Below are 14,688 nucleotides of genomic sequence, written 5' to 3'. Positions count from 1 at the left end.
GCTATTGTGAATTATTATTAAGCATCACTGACACTTTCATTTTTGATCAGATAACAGAAGTATAAACATACAAGAAGACAAAGTTTGATCCAAAAAACCCCCAAAGTGTTGATGATTCCATGTGATGTGCCAAGAAACAAATCCTGAAAAGGCTACACCTTGAGATACTGGCTATACCGTTTCATACCAGTATGGAGTCACAGCCACGGAATCACAGAATCAAAGAACAGCTGAGGCTGCAAGGCACTTCTGGAGATCATCTAGTCCATCCTCCTGCTCAGATAGGGTCAACTCGAGGAGACTGCCCAGGACTGTGTTCAACTGGGTTTTGAATATCTCAAAAAATGGGCAACATGTTCCACTGTTCGATCATCCTGTCCTGGTTTTGGCTGGCATAGAGTTAATTTTCTTTCTAGTAGCTGGTATAGTGTTATGTCTTGGGTTCAGTAGGAGGAGAAAGTTGATAACACACTGATGTTTTCAGTTGTTGCTAAAAGTAGTGTTTAGTCTAAAGTCAAGGATTTTTCAGCTTCTCATGCCCAGCCAGCAGGAAGGCTGGAGGGGCACAAGAAGTTGGGAAGGGGCACAGCCAGGGCAGCTGACCCAAACTGGCCAACAGAATATTCCATACCCTGTGATGTCATGCCCACTATATAAACTGGGGGGAGTTGGCTGGGGGGACACAGACTGCTGCTTGGGAAATAACTGGGCATCAGTCGGTGAGTGGTGAGCAATTGCATTGGGCATCACTTGGTTTGTATATTCCAATTCTTTTCTAATTATTATTATTATTGTTGTTGTTGTTGTTGTTGTTGTTGTCATCTACTTATTATTATTATTATCATTATTATTATCGTTATTATTATTTTCTTCCTTTCTGTCCTATTAAACTGTTCATATCTCAAACCACAAGTTTTACTTTTTTTTCCCCCAATTCTCTCCCCCATCCCACTGAGTGGGGAAGTGAGTGAGCAGTGGTGTGGTGCTTAGTTGCCGGCTGGGGTTAAACCATGACACATCCTTACCTTAAATTTTTTTTTTTTCCTTATGTTTAAGCAGAATTTCTTGTGTTTCAGTTTGTGCCTATTGACTCTTGTCCTTTTACTGGATGTCACTGTGAAGAGATGCCCTGTCTTCTTTACTCCCTCCCATCAGGCCTTCATATGCAAAGTTAATGTCTCCCTGAACCTTCTCTTCCCCAGTCCTAGCTCTCTCAGCCTTGTATGACACTATCTATCACCTGCTGCAAGGACACATACCTGGCTTATGTTCCACCTGGTGTCCACCCGGTCTTTTTCTGCCAAACTACTTTCCAGCCTGTTGGCTCCCAGCCTGTGCTGGTGTTATTCCTACCCAGGGGCAGGACTTTGCTCTTCTCGTTGTTGAACTTCATAAGGTTCTTGGCTGTGGGAGCATAATAATGGACTCAACGACAGATCAATATTATCATAGTTGAAGATCCTTTACTAGAGCATCAGACATCATTTTATACATTGGTTACATCCGTACATGCGCTTAGCTATTTTACTATTGATTACATACATTATTCACACGCTGTCCACACGCTTAGTTACACTTAATGATTGGTTATCGCCAACAAGTCACTCAGTCCCATATATGGAATATGCTGACATTCCTGTGGTTGATAGTCCAAACTTAGTTCCTGTTTTTGTGCTTGCTCAAGCGTTTCAGCTCCTGCTTCTTTGTTCCACTGTGTCCTTTTCTTGACCTTGAGCTGAGGCCTATCTGAGCAGAACCAGACTTATGTCAAGCTGTTAGTTTGGATAGGCCATATATCCTTGTTCTGCCAAGTACATGGCCACACTTGGCAGCCCATTTCTCCAGTCTGTTGAGGTCCCTCTGAAAGGCAGCACAACCCTCTGGTCCATCAACCACTCCTCCAAACTTTGTATCATCAGCAAACTCAGTAAGGGTGCACTCCCATCACCTAGATCATTAATGAAGACACTGAACAGAACAGAACCCAGTATTGACCCTTGTAGGCATCGTATACCTGTAGTAGGTATTGTATATGTGTGGGGTCATGAGTTTGCTCTCCATGAATTAGTGACTCTGAATCTACTGCTTTTCTCATACTTTCTGTTGTATTCGAGAAGTAAGGCAAAGATACAAACACCTTGCTTTCTCTTGTTAGTTTATTGTATGAGGAGACTGATACTGTGGGAATAGGAGTGCTCAGCAGAGCTACCAAGAATATTGGAGAAGAAATTTGATATTTTTTTTCTTGATCTTTTCCTTTTCCCTTGTATGGGTTCTAAAATATCCTTTCCACTCCTAGGCACTGTTTACAATACACACAATATACACACAATACAACACAATGTCCACAATACACACAATACCATATGAGTACTGTCAAAACTGAATCCTAATTGATAGTGACAATCCAGCTAGGCAGCGAACTTCCCCTGGCAATCCTTCCAAAACTTCTGAAGTTCCTGCTGATGATTTACACATCAGGACATGAAAGAAAAATTTCAGACCTCCTTTTTTAACCTGGAGACAACATCCTAACTGTGGCAGATGATGAATCAGTTATACTTATGCCCCTTATACAACGTTACCTATCTGGCAGATCAGGAAGCTGAAATCAACCATTAACATCACCATTTGGTGAAGCTGAATGAAGTATAGCATAATTATTGTAGAACTCCCTTTATCTGAGCAGATAATTGTTGTTATCTGAACAAATGGTAAATCTGGTATGTATAATATTCAGTTATCCTTTGAGTTATTTTTAAACAGACTCTTTAAGTTCAACAGTGAAGCAGTTTAATGAATGCATGTGTTCCTGCCTAATGCAGAGTCATCCTTAATCTAGGTTAAAAATGTACTTTGGTGAAAATACTTTAAATTTTTCTTAAATAATGGGTTAGAGAATGTAAGAATATGTGCATCTGTAAAATACGAGAAGCTGATTTGAATATCTCATCCTAAGCATTGATAAAAGGGTATGATTTTTCTCTCACAAAAGGCTGACTTTTTCCTCTCTATCTTATCTTCTTACTGTTCTTTGATTAAACACTCTCAAGTTTGTAAGTCATATAATTAAAAAAAAAAGAAGTATAAAATATTTACAAGAATAATGTACCAAATTTCTAAACCAGGCAGGTGGTTCCCCATCAGGATGCCTATATTTCTGACATCTGTAATGGAGCCTGTGCATGAAACATGCTAGTTTGCTTCCCCTTCATTCTTGACTACTTTCTCTCTTACAGTAGACATTTTTCCTGCAACCAACTGACAGAAGAGTGTCCAGCTTACCATTAGTCTTGTCTGAAAAAACTCTTTTGTGCTTTGATTTGAGGGAAAGCTGGGCAACAGAATCAACATCCAGGTTTATATCAGCTAGTCACAAATTCATTATAGATGCTAATCCCTAAAAGATAATCAGACAGCATTCATTCAAAATTCATTTTTTCACTAGTTAATCCTCTCCTTCCTTTTTTACCTTGACTACTGCTAGTTCTTTATTTTGACTGCACTACTAATTGCATTTGATTCTCAGGAAGGGATTTTGTTTTTAAAGGCTGTTACTATTTCTGTTTGCTTTTCATTGCAATACAAACTGCTTTATCTGTTTTCCTCCTATTGTTTTTCAATCTGTTTTTTCAATTTTTGAGTACAGCTGTGGACCTTCAGTAGTGAAGTGAAGGCTCTTAGCTGCAGGCTTAATATTTGTATTAGTCTTTCAGAGACTCTGGAAGTGGTGTGTGAAGCTGGTGGCCATCTCTTGAAATCACAGGATCTGATCACTTGTCTTGCTTAGTCTTGAACAATGGGGCATGTTGAGCAAATGTGTATTTTGCTTAATCTCTTCAATTAGCAAGCTGTACTTTGACATGCTCATCTGGTATTTAAAGGGCATACAAGCACAAGAACAGCCACCAGGTATAGTTTTAATGTGACTTGCTGGTTAGACACCTCCTCTTCTGAGGATGTAGATAATCACTGCCAGCCTTACTGTCTCCTTTCCTGAGGATTGTAATTACCTCCTGAAGCCTCACTGCCTACTACAAGGGCTTCTGCACGAAGGCAATTTGTTCTTGCAAGCTTCCCAGTTGCATTCTGTCAAAATAACCTGGGTTGCTTGGCCAAGTGGGAGGACTTCTGTGATAAGTCCAGGAAGCAGTACCAGGAAGGAAATGATGGCACATAGCTGGAGCAATAACCTCCTTGGGAACACAGTAGATGCATGTCTGAACCTGAATAAGAACAGAACCATATTCAGCTAGGGGGGTAGAAGAGCTTAAACTAATTCATGTATACCTGTCATTATTTTAGAAGTAAGTATCACACACAAGGACAAATCTAGAATAAGTTTTCTTCTGTTGGAACATCTCTGAGAAATGGAAGATATGTTTGCTTAGCTGTGTTGGCTGAGCTGATGTAGCTGATACAGCTACCTGATATAGCAGCAATAGAAGCTATTTAATAGTTTTCAACCATTGCTTCCATACTGCCTTTCTCAATTCAGGACACTTGCTTAGCATCACATCCATTTCATTAGGCCTTCATTATTAAGCTATGGATTTAGAGGTAATTGGGAAATTGGAATCCGGTACTTTTACTCATCTGTTTATGGCAGAAATGTTATGCACAGCCACAAAATAATTTAAATAGATTTTTTTAAAATCTTATCAATTACAATATATTTATTTTTTCCACCAGGAGCAGGTGGGTCTTGATGTAGAAGTTAAAAACATGTCTTTCTATTGCAAAACATAGAGACAGTTTTCAAACCAGAGGCCTGAATCTAGGTCTTCCCTATTTTGGGATCATAGAAGCACGGAATGGCCAAGGTCAGAAGGCACCTCTGGAGACTGTCGAGTCCAGTCCTGAGCTCAAAGCCGGGTCAGCCAGAGCAGGATGCTAAGTACTGTGGGTGGGTGCCTGAACCCACAGTTTACAAAGAATTTTGCATTTCTTTCTCCAAAGTCCCACAGCTGGAGAAAGAGTAGTGATGTGTTTAGGTGTGTGCTGGGAATCTGGGAGCTGTAACAATAAATCAGGCAGAGGAGGTAGAAAGACATATTCTGGATTAGTGCTCCAACAAATATGTTATAGTTTGAGGCAGGCTCTTCCTCCTGCTGTACTTTATAGGAAAGCAGCTGCTATATATGCTTTCTGTTTGAACTGTCAGGATCAGACTCCAATTCAGGGACTGTGTTTACACATAGTCTGAGGGACACTACCAGACTGATCCCTTCTGGGAGAGAAAAGCTCCCTCTGCATCTCTCCAACATATTTAAATATGCTAGTTATCAGTTCAGCAATGTTAAACCTGGGTAATTCTGCACATATACCAGAGAGGTATCTGGTGAACTTCTGAGTCAGAAAAGCCTCCAGGCTTATTTCTATGTAATCAGAGATTCCCCAGGGTGAGACAGCAGCTGGATGGAGGTTTCTGAGGTTATTTTGGATTTAAGGAGAAAGTTAAGTCACTCACTATCACTTTAAGTGCATTTTTTATTTGAGCTGGCTGCTGAAAAAAAGTTAGGTAGATGGCAACATAATCAGATGTAAAGTTGTTCTTTTCTGCCCTTTAAAAGGGCAGAAATTTAGTTCATAAGTAATTACAATGACTTCTTAATTGCCTCAGTGCAGGTTGCCACTCCAGCTGATTTGCTGATGGGGTAATCAGAGGTAATCTTCTGACATTTTCTAAGGGCCCCGAGAGATGTCCAATACAATCAGTGGCAGCAGCTGAGCACCCAGCTGACCTCCTTGCTGCACTGTGTAAACTGCAGGTTGCCTGAGTGGCTTGAATTGGCATCTTACCACACCATTTAACTGCCTGCTCAATTAGATTTGCTGCCAGTGAAGGTGGGTGAAATGAAGCTGCTGAACCATCAACTAGGGAAGCAAGGTAGGAGCATATATTCCCGTTTCTCGTCTCACTACAAGGATGGTCAGTTAGTGATGAGACAGAAAAGACGGTCATAATTTGTATTTGAGTTGCTACAGGATATCATGAATCACGTATATTTGTGCAGAATAAGAACAAGAATCAACTGGTACACAATACAGAAAAGATTGAAAAAATTACCTCCCTTACAGATAAAGGGATATTAGTGCTGAAGACAAATTCCCAGGAGAGAATGAAGGCTTGCAATCCTTCTGTTAGTGTATTGAGTCTGAAACACTAGAGGAAAAAGATTAAGAAATGTGGGTCCTTCCCTGCTTTTTTTCCAGCTCCTCCTGTTGGCTGTCGGAAGAAGGAGACTCAGTTATGGAAGAGGTTTTGATGTCCTGTGGACAAAGAGTGAAAGGTGACAGTCACACTGAAGGGCAAGGAACTGAAGGGCCAGTGTGAGATTTTGTCAAAGGTGTGTCAGAGAATGGTTTTCCCTTCCTCCATCTCCCCAGGGAAAGCATGCTTATTTTAGCTGTTCTCTGTGTGTTCCACTTTTGCCTCCTCCACCCCAGGAACTTCAAAACTCCCTGGAATTGGTTTCGGGTTGAGTGCTGCACGACGCTGGGTTTTCCCATTTCACATCTTATTCAAAGTTCTTTAGGATTGTCTCTAACACCTCCTTCAGGTCCTTCACCTGGAGGACAGCCCAAGCATAGTAATTTGCAGAGCATCTCTGGAGAGGGATCACAGTGCTGAAGGATGACTCGTGTGGAAAGAGAGCTAGCTGGGTGAAACCTGAGCTTTTTTACTAATTGTATATCCACTATTGTCTTGCCGCCTTTGAAAGAGGGAAAAGAGGACTTTTCTCCCTTAGACTGATAGTTTTCTTTATTCAAGCTATGTACATTCTTCTTTGCCTGAAGAGTAAAAATATCTAAGTATTTTTTTAATATTGCAAACGTATTCTAAGGTAAAATCCTGCCCTGCTGAAACCGAGTGGTAAAACTTCATCCAACATCAAAAGAGTCAGGACATTGTCTACTCTTAGATATTCTGTGTAGTTCAAATGAAACAAGGAAACATTTGATTTTTAACTTCAGGGTTAACTTTTAATATTATCAGTGCCATACTGATGTGGCTTATGTGATATTTGGAAGTAGAAAATGAGAAGCTTAATGCAGATGATGTATTCTCCCCCTCTTTGTTCTTGGAATAATCTGGATAACAGGGTGTTTTCTTGTATTTGCAAGGCACATGCTTTTGGAAATCCATTTTGTGTGCTTTAAAAGTTCTTAAGTCATTTAGATTTGAATATCATTTCAAGTTGCCTTTGAACTGCATATATGTAATATTTATTAGTGAGAACAGAAAGTATGCGTTTCCATGTGAATGGGGAATGTGGTGTGCTCACAGTAAGGATTGTTTCTAGCACCTTGCTTTTCCAAAGCAAAAAATATGGCATTACTAATGGAGTCAGATATTGCAACTTCCTGCAGCTTAGACCTTGGACCAAGTCGATAGGGTTGTTTGGTTTTTTGTTTGTTTGTTTCTTTTTAAATCTGTTGAAGAAAGATGGAATATTTGAGAATGTTTTTCAGCCTTCCTGAGTCTTGAAACATCTCAGTGGCCATGTTTAGTAAGATCTGTAGTTGGAAATTTCCATGGAAAATAGCAAAGTCTCGGGATATTGTATTTAACATATCAGATGCAATTCCTCATTTGAAGTAGTACCCCTTCAATTTCTCAGCAAGCAGAAGGAGAGAATTTTCTTTCCTGTTCTTTCTCTTCCTTTTCACTAAAAATTCTTATTAGCCAAACAGTAGGGGTATCCTATTCTTTTCAGAGTGGCCACTTAACTAAGCCAAGTTTGCTTTTTATGCTAAACTTTCTTATCCTAGAAAAGCATTGCATCCCAGTAAATCTTGATTAAACTATAAAGCACCTGGGTGAAGACTATGATAGCTCAGTAAGAATGAGTGGTGCCTTGTGTCATGCATTATTCAGTTAGACAATGGACTGGACGTGAAGTAAGACAAAGCTGACTGATGTGATTGTCCTGCAATCTTCATGGAAGGAAATACATAAGATACTCATCAGGGATTCCTCTTTTTTCAAAGTAGAAGAACATGTAATTCAAATTGATTTTTTTTTTTTTTTTTTTTTTTTTGCCACTATTATAGGGTGAAGAGAATGGAAATTAATGAACAGCAATCAAGTAGAAAGCAGGGAAATAGTTTGGTTCAGGCTAAGCAGAGGTTAAAGAAAATTAGAATCATAGAATCATTTAGGTTGGAAAAGACCTTTAAAATCATCAAGTCCAACTGTTAACCTAACACTGTCAAGATCACCACTAAACCATGTCCCTAAGCACCACATCTACATGTCTTTTAAATATCTCCAGAGATGGGGACTCCACCACTTCCCTGGGCAGCCTGTTCCAATGCTTGACAACCCTTACAGTGAAGAAATTCTTCCCAATATCCAATCTAAGCCTCTGCTGGCACAACTTGAGGATGTTTCCTCTTGTCCTATCTCTTGTTACTTGGCAGAAGAGACCAGTACCCACCTCGCTACAGCCACCTTTCAGGGAGCTGTAGAGAGCAATAAGGTCTCCCCTCAGCCTCCTTTTCTCCAGACTAAACAACCCCAGCTCCCTCAGCCGCTCCTCATTAAGACTTGTGTTCCAGGCCCCTCACCAACTCGGTTGCCCTTCTCTGGACACGCTCCAGCACCTCAATGTCTTTCCTGTAGTGAGGGGCCCAAAACTGAACACAGGACTCGAGGTGCGGCCTCACCAGTGCCCAGTACAGGGGAACAATCACCTCCCTGCTCCTGCTGGCCACGCTATTTCTGATACAGGCCAGGATGCCGTTGGCCTTCTTGGCCACCTGGGCACACCGCTGGCTCAGCCAGCTGTCCACCGTCCCCCCCAGGTCCTTTTCCACTGGGCAGCTTTCCAGCCACTCTTCCCCAAGCCTGTAGCGCTGCGTGGGGTTGCTGTGACCCAAGTGCAGACCCGGCACTTGGCCTTGTTGCACCTCATACAATTGGCCTCAGCCCATCGATCCAGCCTGTCCAGATCCCTCTGTAGAGCCTTCCTACCCTCGAGCAGATCAGCACTCCTGCCCAGCTTATCGTCTACAAACTTACTGAGGGTGCACTTGATCCCCTCGTGCAGATCATTGATAAAAATATTAAACAGAACTGACCCCAGTACTGAGCCCTGGGGAACATCACTTGTGACTGGCTGCCAAGTGGATTTAACTCCATTTACCACAACTCTTTGGGCCCGGCCATCCAGCCAGTTTTTTTACCCAGCAAAGAGCATGCCCATCTAAGCCATCAGCAGCTAGTTTCTTTTTCCAGCAGAATGCTGTGGAAAATGGTGTCAAAGGCTTTACTAAAGTCCAGGTAAACAACATCCATAGCCTTTCCCTCATCCACTAAGTGGGTCACCTTGTCATAGACGGAGATCAGGTTAGTCAAGCATTTGCTAACCTCCAGTCAACTGGGACCTGGTTAGCCAGGATGGCTGATAAATGATTGAAAGTGGCTTGGTGAGCACTTCCACTAGTTCCCTCAGTCTTCCAGCTCAGGGGGCTGGGTACCCCAAGGACAACCGATCTTATTATTAAAGACTGAGGCAAAGAAGGCATTAAGAACCTCAGCCTTTTCCTCATCCTTTGCCACTATGTTTCCCCCACATCTAATAAAGGATGGAGATTCTCCTCAGCCCTCCTTTTGTTGCTAATGTATTTATAGAAACATTTTTTATTGTCTTTTATGGCAGTAGCCAGATTAATTTGTAGCTGGGCTTTGGCCTTTCTAATTTTCTCCCTGCATGACCTCATGACATCCTTGTAGTCCTCCTGAGTTGCCTGCCCTTTCTTCCAAAAGTCATAAACTCTCTTCTTTTTTCCTGAGTTCCAAAGCTCGCTCTTCAGCCAGGCTGGTCTTCTTCCATGCTAGCTCATCTTTCAGCACATGGAGGTGGCCTGCTCCTTGACCTTTAAGATTTCCTGCTTGAAGAATGTCCGGCCTTCCTGGACTCCTTTGCCCTTCAGGACTGCCTCCCAAGGGACTCTGTCAACCAGGCCCCTAAACAGGCCAAAGTCTGCCCTCTCGAAGTCCAAGGTAGCAGATCTGCTGACCCCCCCTCCTTACTTCTCTGAGAATCGAAAACTATCATTTTGTGATTGCTATGCCCAAGATGGCCTCCAACCATCACATCACCCACAAGTTATTTTCTGTTTGCAAACAACAGGTCCAGTGGAGTTCCCTCCCTAGCTGGCTCCCTCACCTGCTGCGTCAAGAATTTATCTTCCACGCACTCCAGGAACCTCCTAGACTGTTTCTTCTGCTCTGTACTGTATTTCCAGCAGACATCTAGTAAGTCGACGTTGCCCATGAGAACAAGGGCTAGAGATCTTGAGACTTCTCACAGGTGCTTATAGAATATTTCATCTGCCTACCTTCATCCTGGTTGGGTGGTCTATAACAGACTCCCACCATGGTATCTGCCGTGGTGGCCTTCCCCCTGATTCTTACCCGTAAATACTCGACCTCTTGTCACCATCAAGCTCTAGACAGTCCAAACACTCCGTAATATACAGGGCTGCCCCACTGCCTCTCCTTCCTTGCTTATCCCTTCTGAAGAGTTTATAGCCATCCATTGCAGCACTCCGGTTGTGTGAGTCATCCCACCATGTACCCATGATTGCAACTAGTTTTCCAGCTGCACAATGGCTTCCAGCTCGTCCTGTTAGTTGCCCATGCTGGGTGCATTAAATGAGACAGGAGGAGGAAGGAGGGAAAAGCAAAGCATTCATTTTTATTTTACCCCAAAACAAAGGGTTTTGTTTTAAGTATATTTGATTGAACCTACTCTCTTTTTAACCTGATAATTTGAAATGAAATTTTGAAAAGACTTTCTAATTTGGAAAGCAACTTCCAAAAACAGTTCCAAGTAGCCTTTACAGAAAACCAAAATTCTGGTTTAATGAAAAAGTGATGTTGCAGCTCTTGGTTTTCTTCCACAGTTGAATTAAAAAGGAAAATGAATTTTCAAAATGAAAAAAATATAAACTAAGGATAAACATTATTATTAAAAATAACCAAAAGCTTGTTATTTAGACACAGGTTCAAATCCCAAGCTTCTCTTGCTCTCAGATACTTGCATTCTGAACCTGAGAAAACCTCTGCTTTCACTGCTGTTATTATTTTAATAATAGACTTCCACAATAAGTCTTTTTAGAAATTTGAATTTTAAGTCCATGTATATCCATTTGTCAAATATGTGCTATTAAAATACACCATATGCTTTATTTGAAATCATAATTATGCTAGACATTTATGGAAATTCCATTTTCTGTTTTATTGGGCTTTTCCTTCCACATGTACATACCATATTTCAGAGCACAGCAGGACTGCATAAAATAAAAGGGCTGGGTACTGGTTAATATTGAAGGCTATCATTAGTGAAAATTAAATTAATTGGATTATGCATTATGTGCTGTTGGTTCTTATGGAAATAGTGGGATAGAACAGCAGGCTTTCTTGAGAAGAGAAAAATCATGTAAACAGAGCATCAAAAACCTCACCAGGAAGCATTAAACTTCTGAAAACTAGACAGCAATTAATCATAATTGCTAGCCTACTGGGGAGGTTACAACCACAGCCTCTTAAATATTGTCTGCACTTTTGCAAGAATACACAATTTTTTCCCTATAGAGGTGAGATCTACTGATGCGGCTGCCAATGCCAATCTAATGGCAGAGAATTCCTGTAGCCAGGTATTACACAGAGGGAGAATTTGTGGTATTTCTTCCATCTACCTCAGTGTAAAATGGGCATGTGTCCCTATATAAGGCTGCTGACCCTTACTGGGATTTGTAAGGCAAGCGGCAAGTGGCATTCCTATGGCTGGTGGCAGCACCGCAGCTGTGAACGCTACGCTGTCCCGCAGTGTTTCATTCCCTAAGCCTGCTGGGATGAGGCACTCTCTTTTGCACATAAAGACATGCACACAAAGAGGAAGACAGCTGATCAGTGGACATCTTTCACTCTCCACCCCTCTCCCACCGTGCTCATCCAGCCCCGCATCTCCCCCATTCGCAGCCGTGAGCTTTGAGCTTTCCTGCTCCCAGACCTCCGTCCCAGCGGCGAGGCTGCCTGATTTGCCACCTGATCACCAGCAGCTTTTGGCACGAGGAGCGGGGGGCAGGGACGTGGTGTTGTGCTAAGCTGGGGACTCGCTGCCTTGCGGGACCCTGTGTGTGTGCGCTTGCTGCCGGAGACAAGCACGCTTTAGCTGCAGCTCAGGGGCTCCTGCCCCTTCTCAGTTACTGGATCAGCCTGTTGCTTGTTCCATGGCTCTATCGGAACTTGGGAATGAAGGTGATAGGAAGGTGTTTGGGGTTTTTTTTAATGTTAATTATGGGGTTTAGTGAAATTTGCCACCTGAGTAGTTCCCTTTTTAGGGCTCCAGAGAAATTTCTGAAGCTAAAAGTCTTCAAGTGTATTTTCATTAAATATTTGGTTACTGGATGTTTTCTGTTCTTTTATCGAGCTCTGTTAGGCATTCTCCATAGTGACCACAGCACAGAACTAGCATAGGTGCTTGGTTCCCTGTTACTGGGCACCCGAGAGCTGCCTCCACCGAACCTGCGATACTCCTTTTGGTGATTGTGTCTTTTCCACAGTTAAATCTTCACACCTTTTATGGTGTGGAGCATAACCCACTCGTCAGTGCTCATCTTATTAATCTTACATCAATGAATTTGCTCAGTCTTTTTAGCCTATTGCTGGTAAATTCAGGTAGTCTTCAGAGTAACTTATTCCCACCACAAAAATGTTCTTCAAACCCTGGTCAACTGGGTAGAACTACAGATCATATTTAAACATATGGTTCAGATAGCCATTTACTTCATTCTGCTTGAGAAATTCCTGAAAGTTTTTAAAAATAGTTTTTCTGTTCAAATGATAGAGAAAAATCTACCAAGACTAGATTGCAAAAAATCTAGCAGAAGGTGTTCCCCTCCATCCAAATGAACTTTAAAAATTCTCCTTTTTTTCCTATGTAATTTTGTATCAATTACACATATATTAAATTGATCCATGAGTTTTTAGTATGCTAATTGCTGTGGTATCTAGAATGTGCATAAAATAATGAAAGGTTAGCCAAGCTTGCTGTTTTTCAGCAAAACTATCCTTAGCCTTTGAAAAGCATCCCAGTTGAGTGTTTCAGTTTAAAAGCATATAGATTTAGTGAGTTACATTTGTGCAGTGCCAAACGTAGCTGATAAAAAGGCTTTTTAATGCATCACAAGGTCTTGCAGCCTGTTCTAATTTGGAGCCTGAAAGCTACATAGGCCATAAACACCTTCTGAGTATTTACAAATTTACTTCTATTTGGAAAAGTAATCAGAAGGAAACATACCCCATCCGATAACTTTTACAAATAGAAATGAGCCTGAAGCTTCTATTAACATTTCTCAATTTTTGTGAAACCTTTAGTATAATATTGGTACCTAATATTCACTTACATAGTATACAATGAGGTATTTAATTCAAATGAACATTGAGAAAATGAAAATACCGCATTACTGTAGTAAGCTGTCAGTGTTGTTTGCTTGTTTATCTACCTTCCTCTTTCTTTACAGATGAGAATGAATGTAAACCAGATGGCAAAATATTCACTTTATTAGCTCTTTAGTTGCAAATTACACTGCAGATCAGTATGAAAATGTATATTAATTTGCCTTCTCTGCTCAGATCTTGCAAAATCTGCTGAAGGCTGTGTAAATGGGAAGATTTCTGTCTGCCCTTGAAGATTGTGCTGATTGTGCCCTGGCTGGCAACAGTCTTTCTTTCCAGAGAAAATTCAGCCAGTCTAGAAGGAATCAGCCTAGATCCTAAAGGCTGCCCAACTCTGGAAGGAAACTTAAACCAAGGATTACAGTACTTGATTTTGACTTATCCAAACATATCTATCTATCTATCTCTATATATATCTCACCTGGAAGTGGCATTTAGGATGTGGCTTCTCTGTATGCTTTTGTAATACAAAATAATTTACGAAATTATATGATGCTTCCTGAAATGGCTGGAAACCAGCCTGTTTATTTCACTGGAAATTCTAAAACTTTAGGGCTTTATTGCAAAATGGATTGAAAAGTGTCTGTTTCATAATTAACAAAGGAACAGTCTTGGATGTTTGAATTTGGGAACAATACATATCTGCTGATACATTTTAAATGATTCCAGGACATTAGAATTTAAAAGGTGGAAATGTTTATAAATTTAATTTAAGTGGTTATAATAAAATGTTCTTTTTTAATTGTTTCAAAATCTTTACATTAAAGATTCCACTGAACTCTCTTCTTGGTTTATTTCATATGTGTACTTTTTTGAGATGTGAGGAATGCAAAACTCATTAAAAACCCTTTATTTAACAATGTGAAAAAAAATCTGTGTCTCTAGTATTTGTGCCAAGAACAAATTTATTAGTACACAGTTCACTGACAATAAATATTTACTCATGAGACTGTTCTAACTACAAACAATGTGTGGTATAGTCTATGTTAATTTGCAAAGCCACTTGTCTGGCTAAAACTAGTCTCAGTTTTCAGCACAGTTTTAGGCTGTTCATCAGACGTCTTCCCAGGAAAAGATGATAATATTAACTTTGATTACATGGAATGAATGCTGGTCTCTTTCAATGGGCCCTAGCATATCGCAAATGCTGGACTGTGAGGTAATACAAATCTTTAGTACATCAATTGCAGTTGTATGAAAAAGTGGGCTTTGCT

Source organism: Buteo buteo, chromosome 3 (assembly GCF_964188355.1).
Source record: "Buteo buteo chromosome 3, bButBut1.hap1.1, whole genome shotgun sequence".
NCBI lineage: Eukaryota > Metazoa > Chordata > Aves > Accipitriformes > Accipitridae > Buteo > Buteo buteo.
Note: the sequence above shows the minus strand (reverse complement) of the source record.